Source organism: Mesocricetus auratus, unplaced genomic scaffold (genome assembly GCF_017639785.1).
Source record: "Mesocricetus auratus isolate SY011 unplaced genomic scaffold, BCM_Maur_2.0 Super-Scaffold_100013, whole genome shotgun sequence".
Classification (NCBI taxonomy): domain Eukaryota; kingdom Metazoa; phylum Chordata; class Mammalia; order Rodentia; family Cricetidae; genus Mesocricetus; species Mesocricetus auratus.
Window position 1 is genome coordinate 57,533,168 of NW_024429196.1, and position 21,604 is coordinate 57,554,771.

At 43.5% G+C, this 21,604-nt stretch overlaps 1 long non-coding RNA gene across 1 annotated transcript in view; it reads left to right on the forward strand.

The window, feature by feature from the left end:
• LOC110340233 overlaps positions 1-21,604 on the forward strand; it is a 111,113-nt gene that overhangs the window by 63,430 nt on the left and 26,079 nt on the right. The window contains exon 2 of the long non-coding RNA XR_002382022.2: positions 13,365-13,766. This is a non-coding gene — a long non-coding RNA (uncharacterized LOC110340233). The remainder of the gene's footprint in view (positions 1-13,364; positions 13,767-21,604) is intronic.

Here is a 21,604-nt window from a genome sequence, read left to right on the forward strand (position 1 = left end):
TTCTTTTTGGTTTTACAAGACAGGGTTTCTGTATTGTTTTGGAGGCTGTCGTCCAGCCCGGCCTCGAACTCACAGAGATCCGCCTGCCTCTGCCTCCCGAGTGCTGGGATTAAAGGCGTGCGCCACCACCGCCCAGCAGTACTATGCATTTTTAAAATCTGGTTTTGTTATGGAATATCTTGTTTTCTCCATCTATAGTGATTGAGAGTTTTGCTGGGTATAGGAATCTGGGATGGAATCTGTGGTCTCTTAGTGTTTGTGGAACATCTATCCAGGACCTTCTGACTTTCAGAGTTTCCATGGAGAAGTCAGGTGTGATTCTGATATGTTTGCCTTTATATGTTACTTTGCATTTTTCCTTTGCTGCTTTTAATATTCTTTCTTTATTCTTGGTTTGTTGTTTTAATTATTATGTGACGAGGGGACATTTTTTTCGTGGTCTGCTCTATTTGGTGTTCTGTAGGCTTCTTGTACTTTCATTGGCATGTCTTTCTTTAGGTTGGGAAAGTTTTCTTCTATGATTTTGTTGAATATGTTTTCTGCACCTTTGAGTTGGGTTTCTTCACTGTCTTCTATATCTATTATTCTTAGGTTTGGTCTTTTCACAGTGTCCTGTATTTCCTGGATATTTTGTGTTAGGGATTTGTTGGACTTAAAATTTTCTTTGTGGACCTATTTCTCCTAGTGTATCTTCAATGTATGAGAGTCTCTCTTCCATCTCTTGTATTCTGTTGCTTTTGATTGCATCTGTAGTTCCTGATGGATTACCCATCTTTTCTAATTACAGCATTCCTTCAGACTGTGCTTAATTGTCTCTATTTCAGCTTTCAAACCTTGCACTTTTGAATTGTTTCTTGCAATTTTTGGTTTGTCTTTTCTTCCATTTCTTTAAAGGATTTTTCTCATTTCCTCCTAGGGTCTCTGTCATCTTCATGAAGTTGTTTTTAAGGTCATTCTCTTCTGCTTCATCTGTGTTGGAATGTTGAGGTCTTGCTGGTATAGAGTCCCTAGACTCTGGTGACATCATATTGGTTTTTCTGTTGTTGAATGTGTTCTCATATTGTTGTCTTCCCACCCCTTTTTCCCATGGGTGCAGGTGTGGTCTCTTCCACTCCTGGTGGGTACAGGTCCAAGGTTCTTTATAGTGGGTACAAGAATGTCCTATACTCTGATGGGTTTCATGGTAGGTGCAAGCAGGTCTGAGACACTCCCTCTCCTGGTGGGTGGGAGCTGGACTAGCACAGTGCTGTCAATAGACTTGTGGTTGCTTGTTGTGCAGGTATTGAATTAACCTGCCTGTATTCCCCAGGCCAGGAGATACCAGAGTGGACAAGAGGAAGTCAGGCCTGAGGTGGGAGCCGGGGCTCACCTCTTCCCTGAGTGGGGGCAGGAGTAGCCTAACAATCTCAGCAGACTTGTGCTTGCTAGCTCCACTGGGGGCCAGTCGACCTGCCTTTAGTCCCCAGGCCAAGAGATCCAAAAGTGGGCAAGCAGAAGTTGGGCCTGAGGTGGGGGTCAGAGCTGACCTCTGCCCTGAGTGGGGGCAGGAGTGATCTCAGTAGACTCTTGGTTGCTAGATCCACCAGGGGTGAGTCAACCTGCCTGCAGTTCCCAGGCCAGGAGATCCTAGAGTGGGCAAGTGGCTAAAGTACGTACCTTCCTTCCATCATCATGCCTTTGGCGTCAGATCCCACATCACTGGGTCTACTAGTGAGGTTTAGACTGAGTTAAAGTACCCATCTTCCTGCTTCCCAAACTTGCAGATGAGAGCTCATAGTACTTCTTGGTTTCTGAATTAGTTACTTCTCCGCTGCTGTGATAAAATTCCAAAGACAACTTTATTTTTTTTCCAAAGACAACTTTCAAAAGAGTTTACTTCGGTTTATGGTTTCAGAGGGCTTGGTGTTCAAATTGGTAGGGAAGGCTGAGTGGCTGGAACAGGAAGCTGGCAGATCACATCTTGACTACACACAGGAAGCAGAACTGGAAGTTGGGGTGAGGCCATAAACTTTCAAATCTCACTGACAGTAAAGTATTTCCTTTAGCAAAGCTCCATGTCCCCCAAGTTGTACAACTTCTCTAAATAGTGCCACCAACTTGGGATCAAATATATGGGGTGCATTTCTTATTCAAACCACCACATGTACCTATCTTCTTTATCTTATCTCTCTATACATAACCCATTAATTCTGTTTCTCCATAGACTCTGCTTAATACATATGGTGAGCAGTGTTTTTTGGAACCAAGTCTATGGAAGGGCAGGTACTGGAGAATAAGTGTGTGTTGGTGAAAGGAACTGGGGAGGTCTCTGCTTCCTACACACAAATCTTGTCATGGGTGACTGAGTTAACTCTGTTCCTCCAAGGAGCATGTAGCACAGCCCACTGCTGAATATTACTGTTGGTGACACTGTTGTCACTGAGGGAGAAGAATCTGGACTCAGTTCCTCCCTGAGCCTGTGATGTGACTGGCAGCTCATTGGTCCTCACTAACTCCCAAGTTCATGCATCCATGCTGACTTGCATGGGTTCCAGGTATTCAGTCTTATTCAATGGATGGTTTTCTTCCACTGTTTAGGTAATGACAGAGGCTCTATAGTTGCATATGGGTAGAAAATTGCCCTTGTGTCTATTTCTAAATCTTAAGAACTTACATAGACCCAGGTCCAAAATGTAAGATGCTCATTTCATGTGTGTTATAGGAATACAGACTTTTAGCCGGGCATTGGTGGTGCACGCCTTTAATCCCAGCACTCGGGAGGCAGAGGCAGGTGGGTCTCTGTGAGTTCGAGGACAGCCTGGTCTACAGAGCGAGTTCCAGGACAGCCTCCAAAACAATACATAGAAACCCTGTCTCGGAAAAAAAAAAAAAGAATACAGACTTTTTCCAAAATGAAAAAAAATCGCTATTTCACCCCAATGGATGCTATAGGGATTTTCTACTAACTGTTACATGAAATAAACTTAGATTCATTCTCTGTGCTGTGTTTATGATACCCTTTATGTCTCCCATAAGGGAATAAATGATAATGGAAAGAGAGATATCACTAAATACCAAAGTAGAAGCCATTTATTGAATTATTAACTATGAGACTGGCAATATTAAAATATTGTGTTGAAGAAATTAATTTCTTTTTTTTTTTTTTTTGGTTTTTCGAGGCAGGGTTTCTCTCTATTGTTTTGGAGGCTGTCCTGGAACCCGCTGTACAGACCAGGCTGGCCTCGAACTCACAGAGATTCACCTGCCTCTGCCTCCCGAGTGCTGGGATTAAAGACATGCACCACCAACGCCCGGCTAGAAATTAATTTCTTAAACACATACACATCATCATGCATGCAACTTAAAGGTTTCACTTTCAGATGTTCATTGAGAAAATGAGAGAAGGGTTAGTTAAGTGATCCCAGATATAACAGCCTTTCATGTTAGTCAGAGAGGAAATTTCTACGGGCAAAGAGAACAGGCACAATGGTTACTCCACTAGAAGTATTGGAGCCTTGGAGGAGGAGGATTGAATGTTCATCCCCAAGATGATGTCCCCCAAAGAACCTGGCATCATTTACAAACTGCAACGTCCTCCTCCCTTCTCCATAGGGACCCTTGTCCTTCCTTTCTTGTCCTTTAGGTTCAGGTTAGCTTCCACAACTGTTGGAATCATCCCTGCTTACTCTCTTACCATCCATCTGTTGGTGCAAATCTGTTTCCTTATTTTCCTTCATGTATGCCTTATCCAATGAAGCTAAAGGACAGGCCATTAATAGCAGCAATAGTGTCGTGCTTCCGAGTAGAGTTCAACTCGGTCTGGATGCCAGGCTAGATACTATATTTATGTTTAGTCATTTGGTGTGAATTGAAATTACAACTTGCCCCTACTAAAACTGTTTAACTGCTTACCCTAAGTTTCTGAGTCACAGTGCCACTTCTCCCTGGGTTGTGTCTAGAAACAAGGATTATTAAATGTTTTCTGTCTTCTGTATCCATTAAAGCTGGAACAGAACAAAAAGTGGGAGTTATAAAGCCATAATTACCACTAGAAAAACAGAGAAAACCACAAGGAAGGAAACCCTAGAAAGCCCTTGTTGGACAGATTTGAGTTTGGAGGATAGGGAGGGGCATCAAGTAGAAATCAACACCTCTGGCTGTGGGGGCATGTGTTTGTAGTAAAAGCTTGCTGGGAGGCTGAAGCAGGAGAATCCTCTGAGCTGACACCAGGCTTATCAATTCAAGGCCAGCAGTCAGTACAGCAACACTGCTTCTTGAAGCAATTCTGGGAAAATAAAAACAAAATCAAGTCAGGCATTGCCTAATTATTCTCTGAGAAACACATTAGAAAGTGATTTATCATTGTGAAAACACCATTGCATGTGCTTATACAAGATAACTATGGCGCCATGGGGGACAGGATCTTAGGGGTCTGTTATTGACTAAAATGGGGATTTGGGGTGTAGGATGTGACTATATGGGCAAACAAGAAAATAAAAGCCACTGAAATCCTGTTTGAGAAGAAAACCACTGTTCAGTTGGGAACCTTTAGCACATTTTCTGTTTCTACCCACATATGTACTTTCCTTTCCAAAATTAAAATCATTTCGGCCATGGTGTTTCATAACCTGCTTTCACACTTATAAACATTTCCTAAACATTTTCTCAGGCCACCGCACTTTCTCTTGCACAGCATTTTGAGTTGTTAATGTTTCTGACTTCTGTCTTTTCATCATGCCCTGTACCCAGCACAGTGACAAGTCCCATTGGTTTTTCCTTTACCAACATAGATAGACATCTACTGCTGCAATCTCGTCCAAGGCATTGGATCACATTAGCTTGGCAGCTCTTACCTAGCTACCCTGTCTATACCTCCTTGGTCACAGTGTGATCGGTCTCTCTGCCATGGCTTATGTTTCTCTGCAGCCCAATACCATTCTCCAAGGACCACACACCATGCTTGTGTGCAATATGGGAGACGTTGTTTGCCTATTGCTCATGTGCATGAGCTTGGCAAGGGAAAGACATCTGTCTCTTCAGTGTTTCACTTTCTTCTCACATCTGGAGCAGCACCTGGCATACCGAAAACTCTTGCTCAACATTGGTTAGCTGAAGCACTGAGCCCACATCTGAGTAGAACATGGTATATTTTGGTGGCCATCTGCTTTTATCTCCCTTTTCCTCATTCTATCAGATTGTGTGGGGATCTCCCACTCTCAAAAAGAAAGAAACCTTTTGGATGATACACAACTGATGCTTTAGAACAAATTCTCAGCACATGGCATGTATTTTTAAGGCTTGTAATACATCTTGCCAATTTGCTTCCCCAGATCCTTGCATCTAGATATTCTGACAGCAGCAGGATAAGGCAGCAACAGTTCCCCACATACCAACCTTGAGTAATGCCAGGGATGTTTGCACATGTGTACTCCCTAGCCAGACAGTGACTTACCAGAATATACAGCATGTGGCTCCTTGACATTGTGGGCAATTGTGGGTAGAAAGATTACTGACCCAAGAATTTGGTCTTAACCCAGCAGGGACAGCTTGCATTTGCTCTACCATGGATGGGGCCTCAGCAGAAAGGGTGAATGGTTGGGTTGACTGGACTTGTCTGAAACCATCTAGAAGCATCCACAATCAATGGCCTGAGAATGTTGCTGGATGTCAGTTAGGACTTAACTTGGGCTGGCCTTTGAATAGTCATAATGGCTCTCCAGGTGACCTAGGCTTCTGAAAGACTGAGAGGCTCAGGGTTGTGACATTCCTTACTTGGTAGCTTAAGGTCATAAATGCAAGTACCCCAGTAAACTGAGAGGATGTGGCATTTCCTTCCAGACCTAGCTCCCAAAGGCAAGCATGCTCAAGCCTCCCAGATTTAGTAGGAAGGACATGCTTACTGTCTGCCTCTCAGGAAGGAGATGCCCAGATGTTTCAGCTATTTTTTGGTGAGGCTTTACCTTTAAGAAAATTTTTAATTGGATTCCTTGGTGTTTTGCAGACTTGATTCTTGAGTTCTTTGTAAATTTTGGAAATCAACCCTCTGTCAGATGTGGGGTTAGTGACTATCTTTTCCCATTTTGTGGGCTGCCTTTTTGTCTTGCTGACTGTGTCCTTTGCTTTACAGAAACTTCTTGGTTTCAGGAGGTTTCATTTATGAATTGTTGATCTCAGTGTCTGTGCTACTGGTGTTATGTTCAGGAAGCTGTCTTCTGTACCAATTCGTTTAAAGGTACCTCCCACTTTCTCTTCTAAGAGGTTCAGTGTGGCTGGATTGATGTTGAGGTCTTTGATCCATTTGGACTTAAGTTTTGTGCATGGTGATAGACACGGATCTATCTGTAATCTTCTACATGCCAGCATCCAGTTATGCCAGCAGTATTTATTGAAAATGCTTTCCACTGTATAATTTTAGATTCTTTGTCAAAAATCAGGTGTTCATAGGTATGTGGGTTAATTTCAGTGTCTTCCATTCGATTCCATTGATCTACTTGTTTATTTTTGTGCCAATACCAAGCTGTTTTCAGGACTATAGCTCTGTAATACAGCTTGAAGTCAGGAATGGTGATGCCTCTGGACATTGCTTTGTTGAGCAGGGTTGTCATGGCTATCCTGGGTCTTTTGTTTTTCCATATAAAGTTGAGAATTGTTCTTTCAAGGTCTGTGAAGAATTGTGCTGGTATTTTGATGGGGATTGCATTAAATCTGTAGATTGCTTTCGGAAAGATTGCCATTTTTACTGTGTTGATCCTACCTATCCAAGAGCATAGGAGATCTTTCCATTTTCTGGTGTCTTTAATTTCTTTCTTTCTTTCTTTTTTTTTTTTTTTTTTTTTTGGTTTTTCGAGACAGGGTTTCTCTGTATTGTCTTGGAAGCTGTCCTGGAACTTGCTTTGTAGACCAGGCTGGCCTCGAACTCACAGAGATCCACCTGCCTCTGCCTCCCAAGTGCTGGGATTAAAGGCATGCGCCACCAAAGCCCGGCCTCTTTCTTTAAAGCCTCAAAGTTCTTGCTATATAGGTCTTCCACTTGTTTGATTAGAGTTACCCCCAAGGTATTTTATGTTGTTTGTGGCAATTGTAAAGGCTGATGTTTCTCTGATTTCTTTCTCAGCCCTTTTATTGCCTGTATATTCTCAATAGAGGAGACTAAAATGACTGAGAAACACTAAGAAAGTGCTCAACATTCTTAGCCATCAGGGAAATGCAAATCAAAACAACTCTGAGATACCATCTTCCTCCTGGTATAATGACTAAAATCAAAAACACCAATGACAGTTTATGCTGGAGAGAATGTGGAGAAAGGAGAACACTCCTGCACTGCTGGTGGGAGTACCAAACTCGTACAGCCACACTTTGGAAATCACTATGGAGATTCCTCAGGAAAATGGGAATCAGTCTACCACAAGACCCAGCAATTCCACTCTTAGGCATATACACAAAAGATGCACATTCATACAACAAGGACGTCTGTTCCACTATGTTCATAGCAGCATTATTTGTAATAGCCAGAACCTGGAAGCTACCTAGATACCCCTCAGCTAAAGAGTAGATGGAGAAAATGTGGTACATTTACACAATGGAGTACTACTCAGTGGAAAAAAAAAAACAATGAAATCTTGAAATTTGCAGGCAAATGGATGTCACTAGAAGAAACTATCCTGAGTGAGGTAACCCAGTCACAAAAAGAGAAACATGGTGTGTGCCCACTCATATATGGATTTTAGACATTGATCAAGGGAGTGGCAGCCTACAATCCCACTGCCAGAGAGTCAGGGAAACAGGAAGGACCCAAAGAGAGATATGCATGGTACCCCAGAGAAGGAGAATGAGGCAAGACTCATGAGCAGATTGGGAGCATGGGGGGAAGGGAGGGGGGAGAAGAGATGGAGAGAAGAGGAGGGGAGAGGTGGATATGGGGGAGCAGGAAGGTTGAGTCAGAGGAAGACTAGAGGAGAGCAGGATGAGAAATGCCATAATAGAGGGAGTCATTAAAGGTTTGAGGAGAGATCTGGACTATTGAGATTTCCAGAGATCTACAAGGATGACACCAACTGGCAAACTAAGCAATAGTGGAGAGACTACTTTAAATGCCCCTCCCTGTTAATGAGTTTGACGACTACCTTATTTCCATCCTAGAACCTTCATCCAGTGACTGATGCAAGCAGAGGCAGACACCCACAGATAAACACTGAACTAAACTCCTGGAACCCAGTGACAGAAAGGAAGGAGTGATGAGCAAAGGGGTCAAGAATGGGCAGGTGAAACCCACAGAGACAGCTGACCTGAACAAGGGGGAGCTCTGGACCCAGACTGATGGCTGAAAGGCCATCATGGGCCTAATCCAGACCCCCTGAATGTGGGTGTTAGTGAGAGGCCTAGTCAATCTATGGTGCCTTGGGTAGTAGATCAGTATTCATCTCTGGCATACGAATGAACTTTGGGTGCCCATCCTACATTGAGGGATGATGTCTTAGCCTGGACATATGGGGGAGGTTCTAGACCCTGCCCTAGATGAAATTACAAACTCTGGAGATCCCTCATAGAGGGCCTCACTCTTCCTGGGGAATGGAATGGGATTGGGTGGGAGGCTGGGGGTCTGGAGGAGTGGGAGAGGAGGGGAGGGATAGGGAGCTGGGATTGACATGTGAAGCAAGCTTGTTTCTAATTTAAATTAAAAAAATAATTTTCAGATTCTCAGCAAAAAGGAGTAGAAGTCACAGACATTTCCCACATATGTCCCCGTTACCTCACACCTGAGTACACCCCCCATCAACAATATCCTGCTCCTCAGTGGCCCGTTTGTTCCCCCCATGACAAGCCTTCATTGCCTCCTCCTCCTTATCTCCAAGTCTGCAGTTTCCGCCTGGGGCTTGCTCTTGGCATGGTGCATTGTGTGAGTTTATACAAATTGTGTCCTTATCGTTATCTCATGCAGTCATTTCACTGTCTTCATATTCTTTGAATTCCACTAGTTCAGCCCTTCCTCCCCCAGCCCCCTAGAATCTATTCAGTCACCACAGTTTCCTGTCCCAGAGTGCCATATAGTTTGGATCAGGCAGCCTGCAAACCTTTTATTGGTTTCTTTTATGTAGTAATACACACTTGAGCTTCCTCCATGACTTAAAAAGCTCTCATCTTTTAAGGCGTGAATGGTAGTTGGTTATCTGTCATAACACCTGTTGAAGGATATCTCAGCTACTTCTGAGCTTTGGCTACTGTGAATAAAGCTGCTGTGAGCACCCGTGTGTAGGTTTTCCTGTGGTATAAGTTTCATCACTGTTGGACAGTATTGATTGCTGAATTGCATGCTGATAGAATGTTTATAGAATGTTTAGTTTAAAGAGACCATGCAAATTGTCTTCCAAAGTGACAGCTTGCTTCCCACTAGCAACTTCTCTTACAGCCATTTGTGTGTGTGTGTGTGTGTGTGTGTGTCTGTCTGTCTGTCTGTCTGTCTGTCTGTCACTCATTACAAAGTGTTTGAAGTTTAAAAGAGATCCTGGGCTATGGATGAGTGAAATTTATAGATGGAAAAGAGAGAGAAGAGAGTGTAGGCCTGGAGTCATGTTCTGGGAGGCTACACAATCCTGAAAGGATAGGGCCACTGCCTTATCCTCCGAGGATAAGCAAATCACTCTGCCCAACACAGCTTAGATCCCCCCACCCCCAGTAAATTCTCCAGGGAAATCCAGTCGGGATTTCTTCTCCTCCAGAGTCCATATAATAAGTAATTTGGTTTTATTCAAAGAGAGATGTGGTTTTTGACCCTCACTCTCAGATGTGATCTGATCTTTAAACCTTTAGACTTCCCTGGGTGAAGGTAACAAGAAAGTCTGTCCTCCTCCATCCCTGAAAGTTAATGTTAATGGGATGGCCCTTGGTGGATTTCCAGGTACTGGAGGTGAGGGTCATCTAGGCAGCCAGTCAACCAAGCGGTCATGTGACACTCTAAACATCGGCTTTGCTATGCATTGTCACATGTGAATGCTGGAATGGTGGGATGTCCCAAGAGCAAGAGTTGTGCCATGTGTGTGCATGGAGCCTTCTTCTGTGCTGCCTTCTGTGTAGACACACTTTATCTCATCCCAGCACTTTTCTTGTAACAAACTGGAGCTGTGAGTGCAGCCACTTTCAATGAGTTCAAGGGAGTGCCAGAACAGGAGGTGGAATTGGAGTTCCCTGGTAGCCTTGGCACTGTCCTTCAAGCATGATAATTTGACAAACTCCAGATGGGCTCTGCTTCTGGTTGTCTGTCTCACCCAGACAACACATGAGCTTAAACTGTCTTTTGGTTTGGGGTGTTTCCCTGACATCATAAGGTCTGCTGCAGATACTGAGGGTGATTCTTAAGGGAGACAGCTCTTGCCTTTAGCTGGATGCTGAGCCTTCCCACATCATCATGTGGTTAAGCATCTGGACATGGGTAGGCAAGTGTGTGTCTTGCTGTTCCTTTTACAGAAAAGGGTCATTCTCACACCATGTACCAAGGCCATTCTGTACCACTGCACAGGGTGTTTTTAAAATAAAGCCAGAGTTCTATTGTGCTTACTCTGGCCTTTCAGGTTAAACAAATCCTTTACATTGGCAAAGGGCCTGACAAGCAGCTAGTATTAATTAATTCTTGGAAGTCTCAGGGGAGAAGGTAAGTGTTCCTAAGAACTCACAAAATGGATTGTTTCATTAAGTAGGTCCCCATTCCCCAAGCCCCATGCAACACTGGCTCCAGGATTTCTGTCTGCACCAGGCTGGTCTGGGCCTCCATCCCTCCAGGGTGTAGAGGCAGGATTGCATAGGGCACAGTTGGTAACGTGAACCCACCTCTTCCCTTACCAACTGCTGCCAGTTTTACTCCTGGCTTTTCAGATTCCAAATTTCCCCTCGTTAATACATGAACTTTCCTCCTAGAGTTATCAGGAAGTTCAACTGAGGGCCGTCGGTGCCTGTTGCTGATGTGGTGGACCGTGCAATAAGGCAGACCTGATGCCTAGGCATCTGTCTACCACCATCTAAGTCATTGGTTACATTTCGAATGTACACTGTCCTTTTGCTCACTGGGAGGCTGTGTTTGCTGCTTTGTACTCTATCCTCAAAAGGCCCACAGAATTGTCTGGAGGCCCATCTGGGCCTGGAGAATAGTTGGCTATGCCACAACCATCTGAATTTCCATTGCCCATTAAATATGGGATGGGTTGGGGCTCCTGTCCATCTCCCTGGTTGTACATTGTGTTTTATGTTTATACCTATGTTAAAAGAAGCTTTCCTTGCTAGCCGCTTTGGTTTATCACCCGCCAGTCACCTGGGCTCTGCCGAGTTGTAGTCCCCAAATAACACACAAGACGCTGTATTAATTATGAAGCTGTTGGCCTTGCTTGTTTCTTACTGGCTAGCTCTGACTTAAGTAATTACCCCATAATTGTTAATCTAAGTATTTCTCTTACTGGAGAATAGTTCCGGGCTTCCTACCCCATGGCGTCACATGTCAACTCTCTTGTGTTTCTCCTTCCCAGAATCCTCCTGGACTCCTAGTCCCACCTATCTAGATTCCTATTGGCCAGCAGTGCTTTATTAACAAATGTACAGGACTTCCCCCATCATACCTATGCTTCAAACTTACAACAGAGTTCAGGGCCAAGGACAGTCTTATTGGTGGCCTTTTGCCAGTTGTGTCTGCAGAGGACATAGGTCTCAGCTATGGGATTGAGCAGTGGCCCTTTTCATAGCTGTCTTGTGGAAAGGACTCAGGCCTAACTGAAGCTTCATGAGGAAGATATTACTGTGGTTCACTCTTCCTAACTTCTTGTCTGACTGCAGATTACAATTCGCCTCAGTCTTGAATATAGAGGTGGGTGGTGGGTAATGAGCTCTGGACCATGACATATCAGGTGATGTGTCTGGGTCAAGTGCTTAATTGTTGGTCCTCTCTTCTCCCCCTGCAGAAACACTTGGAGCCTCGTATAGAAATGGTGCTGTCATTAAGTGTGGCAGAGAAACTTTGTATAACACAGGACCCCATCTATAAAAAGAAAAAAATAACTTTACAGTGTGTTTGCCATATTTCTTATGTCTGATACTATAGACTCATCTAGATTATGAGCTGGAAAACTATGGTTCATGTGCCAGATCTGGCCCACCACCTGTTTTTTTTTTTTTTGTTCTCAATATATGTTTTTATTTAAATTAGAAACATGAATGCTTCACATGTCAACCCCAGCTCCTTCTCCCACCCCTCCTTCCTTGTCCCTCCACCAGCCCCCCCCCCCAGCCCAATCCCCACATAATTCCCCAGGGGGGGATCTCCAAGGAGGGCCTCATCCAAGGCAGGACCTAGGCCCTTCCCCATGTGTCCAGGCTGGGAGAGCATCCCTCTATTTGGAATGGGCTCCCAAAGATCATTCATAAACTATGGTAAACACTGATCTACTACCCAAGGCCCCAGAGATTTCTGAGGCCTCCTCACTGACACTACTTTCACGGAGTCTGGATCAGTCCCTGGCCCACCACCTGTTTTTGTAAATAAAGTTTTATCCACACTACAGCCTTGCCAGCTCAAAATGACGTCTAGAGCAGTTTTCACACTGAAGTGACAGCAATGGACAGTTTTAATAGGCAACATGTGGACTGGAAAACACAACATTTTATACCGTTTGGTTCTGTAGAGAAAAGGGTTGCATACTTGCCTCTCCTGAATGATAAAATTAAAGAAAGCTTTTTGAACTACCACATGGACAATAGAAAAGGTAGAAATTCAAAGCTGTTTCTATAATAATACCAAAATAGGTTGTGTGATAATGTCACTGCTCATCTGAAGAGTATTTACTGTCAGTTTTAGGGGTGATACTTTTCCTTCCGGGTTCAAGGGGTTCCAAGATTGGAGAAAATGCCTCTCTCTCTTATAACTTTGGAAAGTAGAGATTCAATGTGGGAAAGAGGCCTTCTTCACTGCAGAGATATTTTTCACCACTAGTTCTATTGAAACTCATCCATGTTCAAATTCATTCATCCATGTCTATGCCATCTATAATAGGAAAGCCAGCACAGGGTGTGATTAGGCAGTTTCAGCTAACATTGCTAGGATCCAAGTGATGCGAGGTGCTGGGAAGGGGGCTCCTGTCTTCTGAATTTAGCTGTTTGGTGTCAGAGTGCTAAGTACCGTAACTCTCCACTGAAGCCAGGCAACTCTCCACTGAAGCCAGGCACAGGTGAAGAATTGCTGATTGACCTACTACAGTACTTGGTACTCTTCCTCCCTCGGGGAAAGTTCTGGAACAATCATTTCAAGGACCAGATTTGCACAGCAGGTCCAAGATCCGGGCTTCAGGCAGCAGCTCTCGCTGCTCACACAAAAGAGCTGTGCTCAGGCGCATCTCCTCTCTTTTCATCAGATCCTCTCCTGACGGGTAGCCTGCGATGAAGCATACTCGTATTGATTCCGTCAGCACAACTGGAACTCCGGCATTTTCTTCTGGGCTCTGGGGTCGAGACGAAGGGGCTGGCAGTGCTGGATGGGAAGTAACAGACCAGCAGACACACAGGAGCTGAAGGGACACTAAATGAGGCCACCGTCTTCAGGCTATGTGAAATCTGCGCTCTCGCATCTGTACCTCCGACAAATGGATTTGGTCCTCAGTTCCAGCCATCATCTGATTTCAAGTTTGGTTACCTAGGAAACAGAGGGCACACTGCTGGGACAGTCAGCCCATGTTCTGTGCCGAGCAAAGCTATTAAAGCCTATCAAGTCAGCCTTTGAGAAGCCCTGAGCAGGGACAGTTTCAACTTCCAACCAGGTATTTATTTATTTATTTCACTGCATCAGCAGCAAAATGAGTTATTGAACCACTCAGTCTATCGATTGGGGCAGCTCCCCCCTTCCCATCCTCTCCATCTCCTGAAGCCCCTGTGGAGTTGGTGGCAGCCAGAAGCCCTTTGTTGATAGCTAGTTCTCAGCAGGGAAGCCAGGCAGCATTAATTCTCCAGGACCCATGACCAGGGTTAGGGCTATGGTCAGACAGGGTCCTGTCTCAAATCTTATTTCCTGTTTCACTTTCAAAAACTGCAATGAAACCAGGTATAGTGACATATGCCTGTAATCTCAGCACTTAAAAGGCTGAGGCAGGAGGATCACTGTAAATTCAAGGCCAGCCTAGGCTACATACCAAGATTTAATCTCAAAAATCAAAACCAAAAGTCATCAATAACTTGTTGACCAAGACACTTATTTATGAACAGCAGCTACCCCTGGGGTCTTATCATAGTCTCCTGTCCACTCTGTTTAGACCTTCAAAAATATCTCAGGTAGGTGGCTGAAGAGATGCTCAGGGGCCAGGAACACTGCTCTTCTGGAGGACCCAGGTTTGATCCCAGCACCCGTATGGCTGCTAACAACTGTCTGTAACTCCAGTTCCAAGAGACCTGTTGCCCTCTGAAGACACCAGGCACACAGATGGTGCAAGACATATGTGCAGACAAAACCCCCATACACATAAAATAGAAATAAGTAGACCTTAAAAAACATAGAGCAGGTAAATGTATTTCAGTCAACCCCATTTGTCTGCAGGGCTCACAACTGTAGATCCTACCATGAATGGAAAGTACTGGTGGTGGCAGGCAGAATTGAATCTGCACTGAACATACACACTACAGACTTTTTCCTTGTCTTTATTCCCCAAATAATACAGTACAACAATTATTTATACAGCATATAACTGTGTTAGGTATTCTGTCATCTAGGGGTGATTTAAAGTGCAAGTCATGTGTGTGTAGACTCTGTAAACACTATGTTACCTGACAGACTCAACGACTTGAGCCTCTGCAGCTTTCCTTTCCATGCATTTCCTGGAGCCAGTGCTCCTCTGGACACTGAGGTATGTCACCATTGTCTGCATATTCCCCTGTTATCTGCTAAGAATTAATGGCCTTTCCCCCAAAACAGCCTCCCCTCAGCCTCCCACACGGAAGCTCTGCCATGGCAGAGGGTAGTTCAGACTGCCAACATTCACCAGGGTAGATGTACTCCAGCATCTGCTACTGGTCTCCACACAGACCTTCTCAACCTGTGGTCGTGCACAGGTTTGCTTGTGTTGCCTAGTGTCTATGCTTCTTTCTAAGCCCCCAGAGAAATGTGAGGAACCCTGGGACATTCTGCATGGGATGCAGGAAGAATTCCATCTTGTCTGTATAAGGAAAAATGGTTATGGGTGGCAGGTGACAGCAGATACAAGAAGAAGGGTTTGATGGTGGAGGTGAGTGAAGATGGGCGAGGCCTGCATGAGAAGGATTCCTTGAACATGATGGTCACACTCCTTGCTCCTGGAAAACAGCCCTGCAGGTCTCCTACATATACACAGTGGTGTATTCTGTGGATGGGACCTTTCAACATGACCAGCTTCCTCAAATGCTTCTCTACACCCTGGAACTGGAAAGCTAAGCACTACACCACACCCACCCCACTGGAGTCAGAGGCTGCAGCTCTCACCTACTGCTGAGAAATAATGACCTTCACATCCCAGCAGCTTCCTGCAGCAGCAAACATGGGTTCTCTCTGTTCTGAAGATCTTCCATAGCTGAGTGCTCTCTCTGGAGGCTGGGTCAGCCCTCAGCTACAGAGCCTGCTTTGATGTTCACTTATATGGTTGGTGGTAGGAGACTCTGCTTCTCACTGTGTGGGCTTCATTGCAGGGTCACTAGAATGTCCTCAAGATGAGACAACTGCTTTTCCCAAAAATGAGAGAAGGAAATACCCAACTAAGGTAGAAACTAGTGGATCTTCTGCAAGGGGCTCTTGAGTGTGTGTCTGTGAAACTACAGATCTAAATTAGTTTGAAAACTTGCATATGAGTGGAACATGCCTGGACTTCCCTTGCCATTATCATGTAAACAATGTATCAACCATTAATGTAGTATTTTATTTACACCGTGTTCAACATCACAAGGAAATAGACATTCTTTCCCTATAGCAGAATATATTAGGTCATATGTAAATACTACATTAGAGCACTATGGGTTTTGATGCTCACAGGTTCCCCCATGGACCTTGAGGGACAGCTGTCTCACACTAATTTTCCTTAAAAGTGGCAGTAGCATTTCTCTCCAAAACTAGTCCAGAAACTGGACCATGACTCTCCCACAAGCCTCAGCCTCCAGGCGACGATGCCAATGGGCTTGATCAGCATGGAAGCACGTTAGGTTCATTTATCAAATTTGACAGATGAAGACCCCAAGGTGTTGATAAATTGAGCATTGTGACCCTGTTCACACAGGGAATGAAAACTAGAGCTATGTTTCATACCCTCAGCTTTCCTTTAGCTTGTAAACCTCGGACATTTATTTCTCAGATTCCTGGACACCCAAAGTTCGAATCCAAGGTGCTCATAAGATGAATGTCTTAGGCATTTGGTTCCTGGTTCACAGGGGGCTCCTCACATGTAGACAGGAGCCTCCTTAGAAGTTGACAACAGCTCCCTTACTATCCCAGTTTGTTTTATTTGTACATTTTTCTTTAGATTGATGCATGGTGATTGTCCATATTTGTGGAGTATAGAATAATTATATGTATGTATCCATTATAAGTATACATAATATGTATACATAAATATGTATATACTGTCTCATTATATGTATATAGTATTTGATACTTCCAAAATAAATCATTCAAAATCCTCTATATCCACTATTTTGGGATAGTCAATTAACTGTCATGCTGTAGAGCATTAGGTTTGTTTTCCTACCCAACCACATCTAGTTCTTAGTCAACATCTCCATCCTTCCCTTCTCAACCCTCTTCCCAAACTCACAGTCCATTATCTTAATACCATGCCATGCTGGGACACCTCAGAAGATCTTATCTTTGTGATCCTTCCTTATAAGGATGACAGTCACGAAAAGGCTTGTGAGGTCTTGGGTTTTTCTATAAAATAGATTTTTACAAACCATCCAGTAGCTGATAACTCAGTGTCAAGAGTCTCTAGCTCCAGATAGCATCATGTAAAGACAAGGCCAGTGAGTAGAGGCAATGGGACTTGTGCTGCCAACCTCTTCTGCTCATAGCAGAGTAAGTGGTGTGATAGCAGGGTTTGTGTGCTTAATAGTTACTGAAAAACTTCAATGAAGACACAATTTTGCCTAGGCTTTGCATTGACAAAACTGACTCCTACTCTATGTTAAATATTACAGTCTTGGTCATGGAGAGATGACAAGAAAACACCAATGGAGCCACCTGCGGACACAGCTTCCCTTGTGTGCCAAAATGCCACTGTTGAAATTCCAGCTGGTATACCATATTATTTCATTCCTGAAATTCAAGAATTTTCTTCCACGAATCCATTCAGTATGTCTTTCTTGAGTACATTCTATGCTCTGTCACTCAGCATGACAGTCAGTGACAGGGTAGGTATCTGGTGCCACACCCCCCCCCCTTTAGCCATGAGCCCTGAGCACAGATGTTAGATACTCATCTGGGCGGCTGGCTAGAGCACTTTCAGATATCATCAGTCTAGCTGGGGTTCGAGTCTGAGGGCCAATTATCGGGAATGGCATATGGGGTCTGTGTTGTAGATCCCAACAAATCTTTTCAGAAGCAAAGCTGAGTAAACCATTTTTGAAAAAGGAAGATGATTTCCAGAATGATTGTTTATGGAGTGCCTCTTACATGTCAGCAGCAAATACTCTGCAGACATTTCAATTTCAACATAATTCTCACGGGCACTTAACGAAGTAGGGCTGTTAGTAAGTACAGTCAAGTATGTGCTTAAGGTGATGTGGCTGGTTGATGGCTCTGGACTTTGAACTTGAATCAGCAAAACTCCACGGTCTATGTACTTGAGCCCCAAATTTCTGTAACTGTGTTCTACGGAGATCCAACCATCCCAAGATTGAAAAGAATTGCAGCTGTAATGAGTGCAATGCAGACTTTGTCTTGCCTTCTTTCCCTACATAGTACAATACAGCTACTCAGGCACCATCTACACTGTGTTGTGGATCCATATTAGTTACTTTTCTCACTGCTGGGACAAAAATACCTTGTTGTAAAATATTAGTTTAAGATGTGTTGCATTCGTTTATGCTGTGGAATATTTGTTTAATGATGCAAAGATGTGTTGTATTCTTTTATGTTGCATTGTTTAACTCTGTAAAGCTGTGTTACTTTGCGCCTGATTGGTCTAATAAAGAGCTGAATGCCCAATAGATAGGCAGGAAAGAGACATAGGTAGAGCTGGTGGGCAGAGAGAATAAATAGGAGGAGAAATTTAGGGAACAGAGGAAGGAATGAGAAAAGGAGGAGAGGAAGGTGCCAGAGGCCAGCCACCCAAACACCCAGCCACCCAGCCATCCAGCCACCCAACCACCCAGCCACCCAGCCAGCTGTGGAATAAGAAGGAAAAAAAGACAAAGACATACAGAATAAAGAAAGGTAAAAAGCCCAGAGGCAAAATGTAGTTAGAGAGAAATGGGATAATTTAAGTTAGAAAAGCTGACTAAAAACAAGTCAAGCTAAAGCTGGGCATTCATAAGTAATAATAAATCACTAAGCATTTATTTGTGAGATGGGCGGTAGGCCCCAAAGAGAAAAACAAACAAACAAAGCAACAACAACAAAAACACCCCAAACTACTATACCTAAGAACTTTCAAAAAGAATGTTGGTTTTTTTGTTTATTTAAAAGTTTTTAAAAATTATTTTTAATTATATATACATGTGTGTCTGTGACTATGTATACCACCTATGCGTGAAATACATGGAGGCCAGGGGCCTTTGATTTTTTTTTGGAGCTAAATTTATAAGTGGTTGTGTCTCCCAGAGTGGTTTCTGGGAACTGAACCAGGGGCCCCTTCAAGAGCTGTGTGCGCTCTTAACCATCCATCTCTCCAGGTCCAGGAATGATGTATTTTGCCTCTTAGTTGGAGGATAGAGTCTAGCATGGTGGAGAAGTCATGGCTGGGGCAGCATGAGGTGGCTGGTCACATTATGCTCTGAGTTGGGAAGCAGAGAGAGAGGGGGGGGTTGAATAATGATTCTCACTATACTCTTCCCTTCTTGCTCAGTCTGGGACTCAGCCCATGGGATGGTTGCTGCTCACATTTAAGGTGGGTCATCTTTGTTCTGTTAAACCTTTCTGACACACCCCATAGACACACCCAGAGAGGTGTCTCTTAGATCATTCTAAATGCCATCAAGTTGACAATAAAGATTGACCACCGCTGTATCATAAATAATCCAGAGGTGAAGCCAAGGATATAGATAGCTACCTACAGGCTATGCACAAATGATATACAAGGGATCCAAGCACCTTCATATTTTTGGTACCTGTTTTAATTAGGGTTTCTATTGCTGTGAAGAGACACCATAACCACAGAAAGTTATAAATGAAAACATTCAACTGGGGCTGGCTCACAGGTTCAGAGGCTTGGTCCTTTATTGTCATAGCAGGAAGCATGGTGGTGCACAGGCAGACACGTGATGGAGAAAGAGCTGAGAATTCTACATCGGATTGCAGGAAGAGAGGGTAAACCTCCGGGCCTGGGTTGAGCTTCTGAAAGTCCATCCCCAGTGACACAAGGCCTCCAACAAGGCCACATGTCCTAATCCTTTCAAATAATGTCACTCCATATGAGCCTATAAGGGCCCTTGTCATTCAAACCATCACAGTACCCACAGTATCTTAGAACCTATCTCTTATGGACAGTAAAAGAAAACTACACTGGATGTTCATCTACTTTATAAAACAAAGTCCAAAAAACAAAACCTTGCTCATTCCAGTTGACCAAGCGTGTGCTGGTATTGGTCTCAATTGACACACATCTGCCACTAGATCAGCCTCAGCCTGTGCTTTGAGACATCAACAAACTTCAAACTTAATTTAGTGTCCTCTCAGTCACTAGGCAGATAACTGATGTCATGATAATTTTCCTCTGACTATTTGGCTTTCCCCATAATAATGCTGCTTAATTAAGCTAGCTGCCCAAAGAGCTGCTCAGCTGAGACTGGCAAGGAGGATGTGAATTAATCTTTCTTCTCTTAGATGTCCCCGAGTTAAACTCATTCATACCCACACATGGTGTCAGTCATGTTTAGTTCTATCCTAGGTCTCTGGGCTGTCCTGCCTCTAGTTTCTGGCCATCCAGGCAGTGTCAGGCATGGGTTCTCTCTCTCATGGCATGGATCTCAAGTTGGATCAACCATTTGTTGACCACTCCTGCAAGTTCTGCTCCACCTTTATATCAGTACATTTTGCAGTCACGACAAATTATAGGTCAAAAGTTTTGTGGCTGGGTTGGTGTCCCAATCCTTCCACTGGGAGCCTGACTAAGTTACAGTTAAGGTGGCTGGTTCAGGCTCTGTGTCTACCATTACCAGGAGTGTTTGTAGGGTCACCCTCATAGATTTCAGGGAGTTTCCATTGCACTAGGTTTCTATTGCCTCCCAAATACCTCTCAATTCTAGTTCTCTCTCTAAGTATTCTTTCCCTAAACTTTTCCCCCAGCCTGGTCCCTCCTGGTCCCTGGTGAATTTTTCCTTTGATGAGTATGAAGTGTCCTTCCCCATCTCTTTTGATTAATTTTGGTTTGAAGTCTACTTTGTTAGATATTAGAATGGCTTCACCAGCTTGCTTCTTAGGTTCATTTGCTTGGAAAAATCTTTTTCCAACTCATTTACTCTGAATTAATGGTTATCTTTGATGTTGAGATTTATTTCTTGTATAAGGCAGTAGGGTTGGATTCTGAGTTTGCATACATTCTGTTAGCCTGTGTCTTTTTATTGGGGAATTGAGTCCATTGATTTTTGAGAGCTATTAATGACCAATGATGGATGGTGGTTATTCCTGTTATTTTGTTGTTGTTGTTGCTGCTGCTGCTGCTGTTGTTGTTGGTGGTGGTGATGGTGTGTGTATGTGTGTGTGTGTGTGTGTGTGTGTGTGTGTTTCACTTTAGATTTTGCTGCTGTGAGATTATATATTTCCTATGTTTTAATGGATGTAATTAACCTACTTGAGTTGGGGTTTTTCTTCTAGCATATTCTATAGGGATGGATTTGTAGATATATATTGTTTAAATTTAACTTTATCATGAAATATTTTGTTTTCTCCATCTATGAAATTGAAATTTTGCTGGGGATAGTAGTTTGGGCTGGCATCTGTGGTCTTTTAGAGTCTACAGAACATCTGTCTAGGACCTTCTGGCTTTTAGAGTCTCCACTGAGAAGTTGGGTGTAATTCTTGATATATTTCTTGTTTTTTCTCTTGCAGCTTTTAATAGTCTTTCTTTATTTTGTATGTTAAGTGCATTATTATGTGGCACTTTCTTTTTGGGTCCAATTTATTTGGTGTTCTGAATGCTTCTCAGACCTTTCCTCCTCTATACTAGGAAATTTTTCATCTATGATTTTGTTAACTATTTTCTGGGCCTTTAAGCTAGGTTTTTTTCTCCTTATTCTGTTCCTATTATTCTTAGGTATGGTCTTTTCATAGTGCCCTAGATTTCCTGGATGTATCATGTCAGGACTTTTTTAGATTTATCATTTTATTTGACCAATGTATCTGTTCTATTATATCTTCAATGCCCAGGAGTCTCTCTTCTTTCTCTTGTATTCTTTTGGTGAAGCTTGCCTAGATTTTTCTGTTTGCTTACCT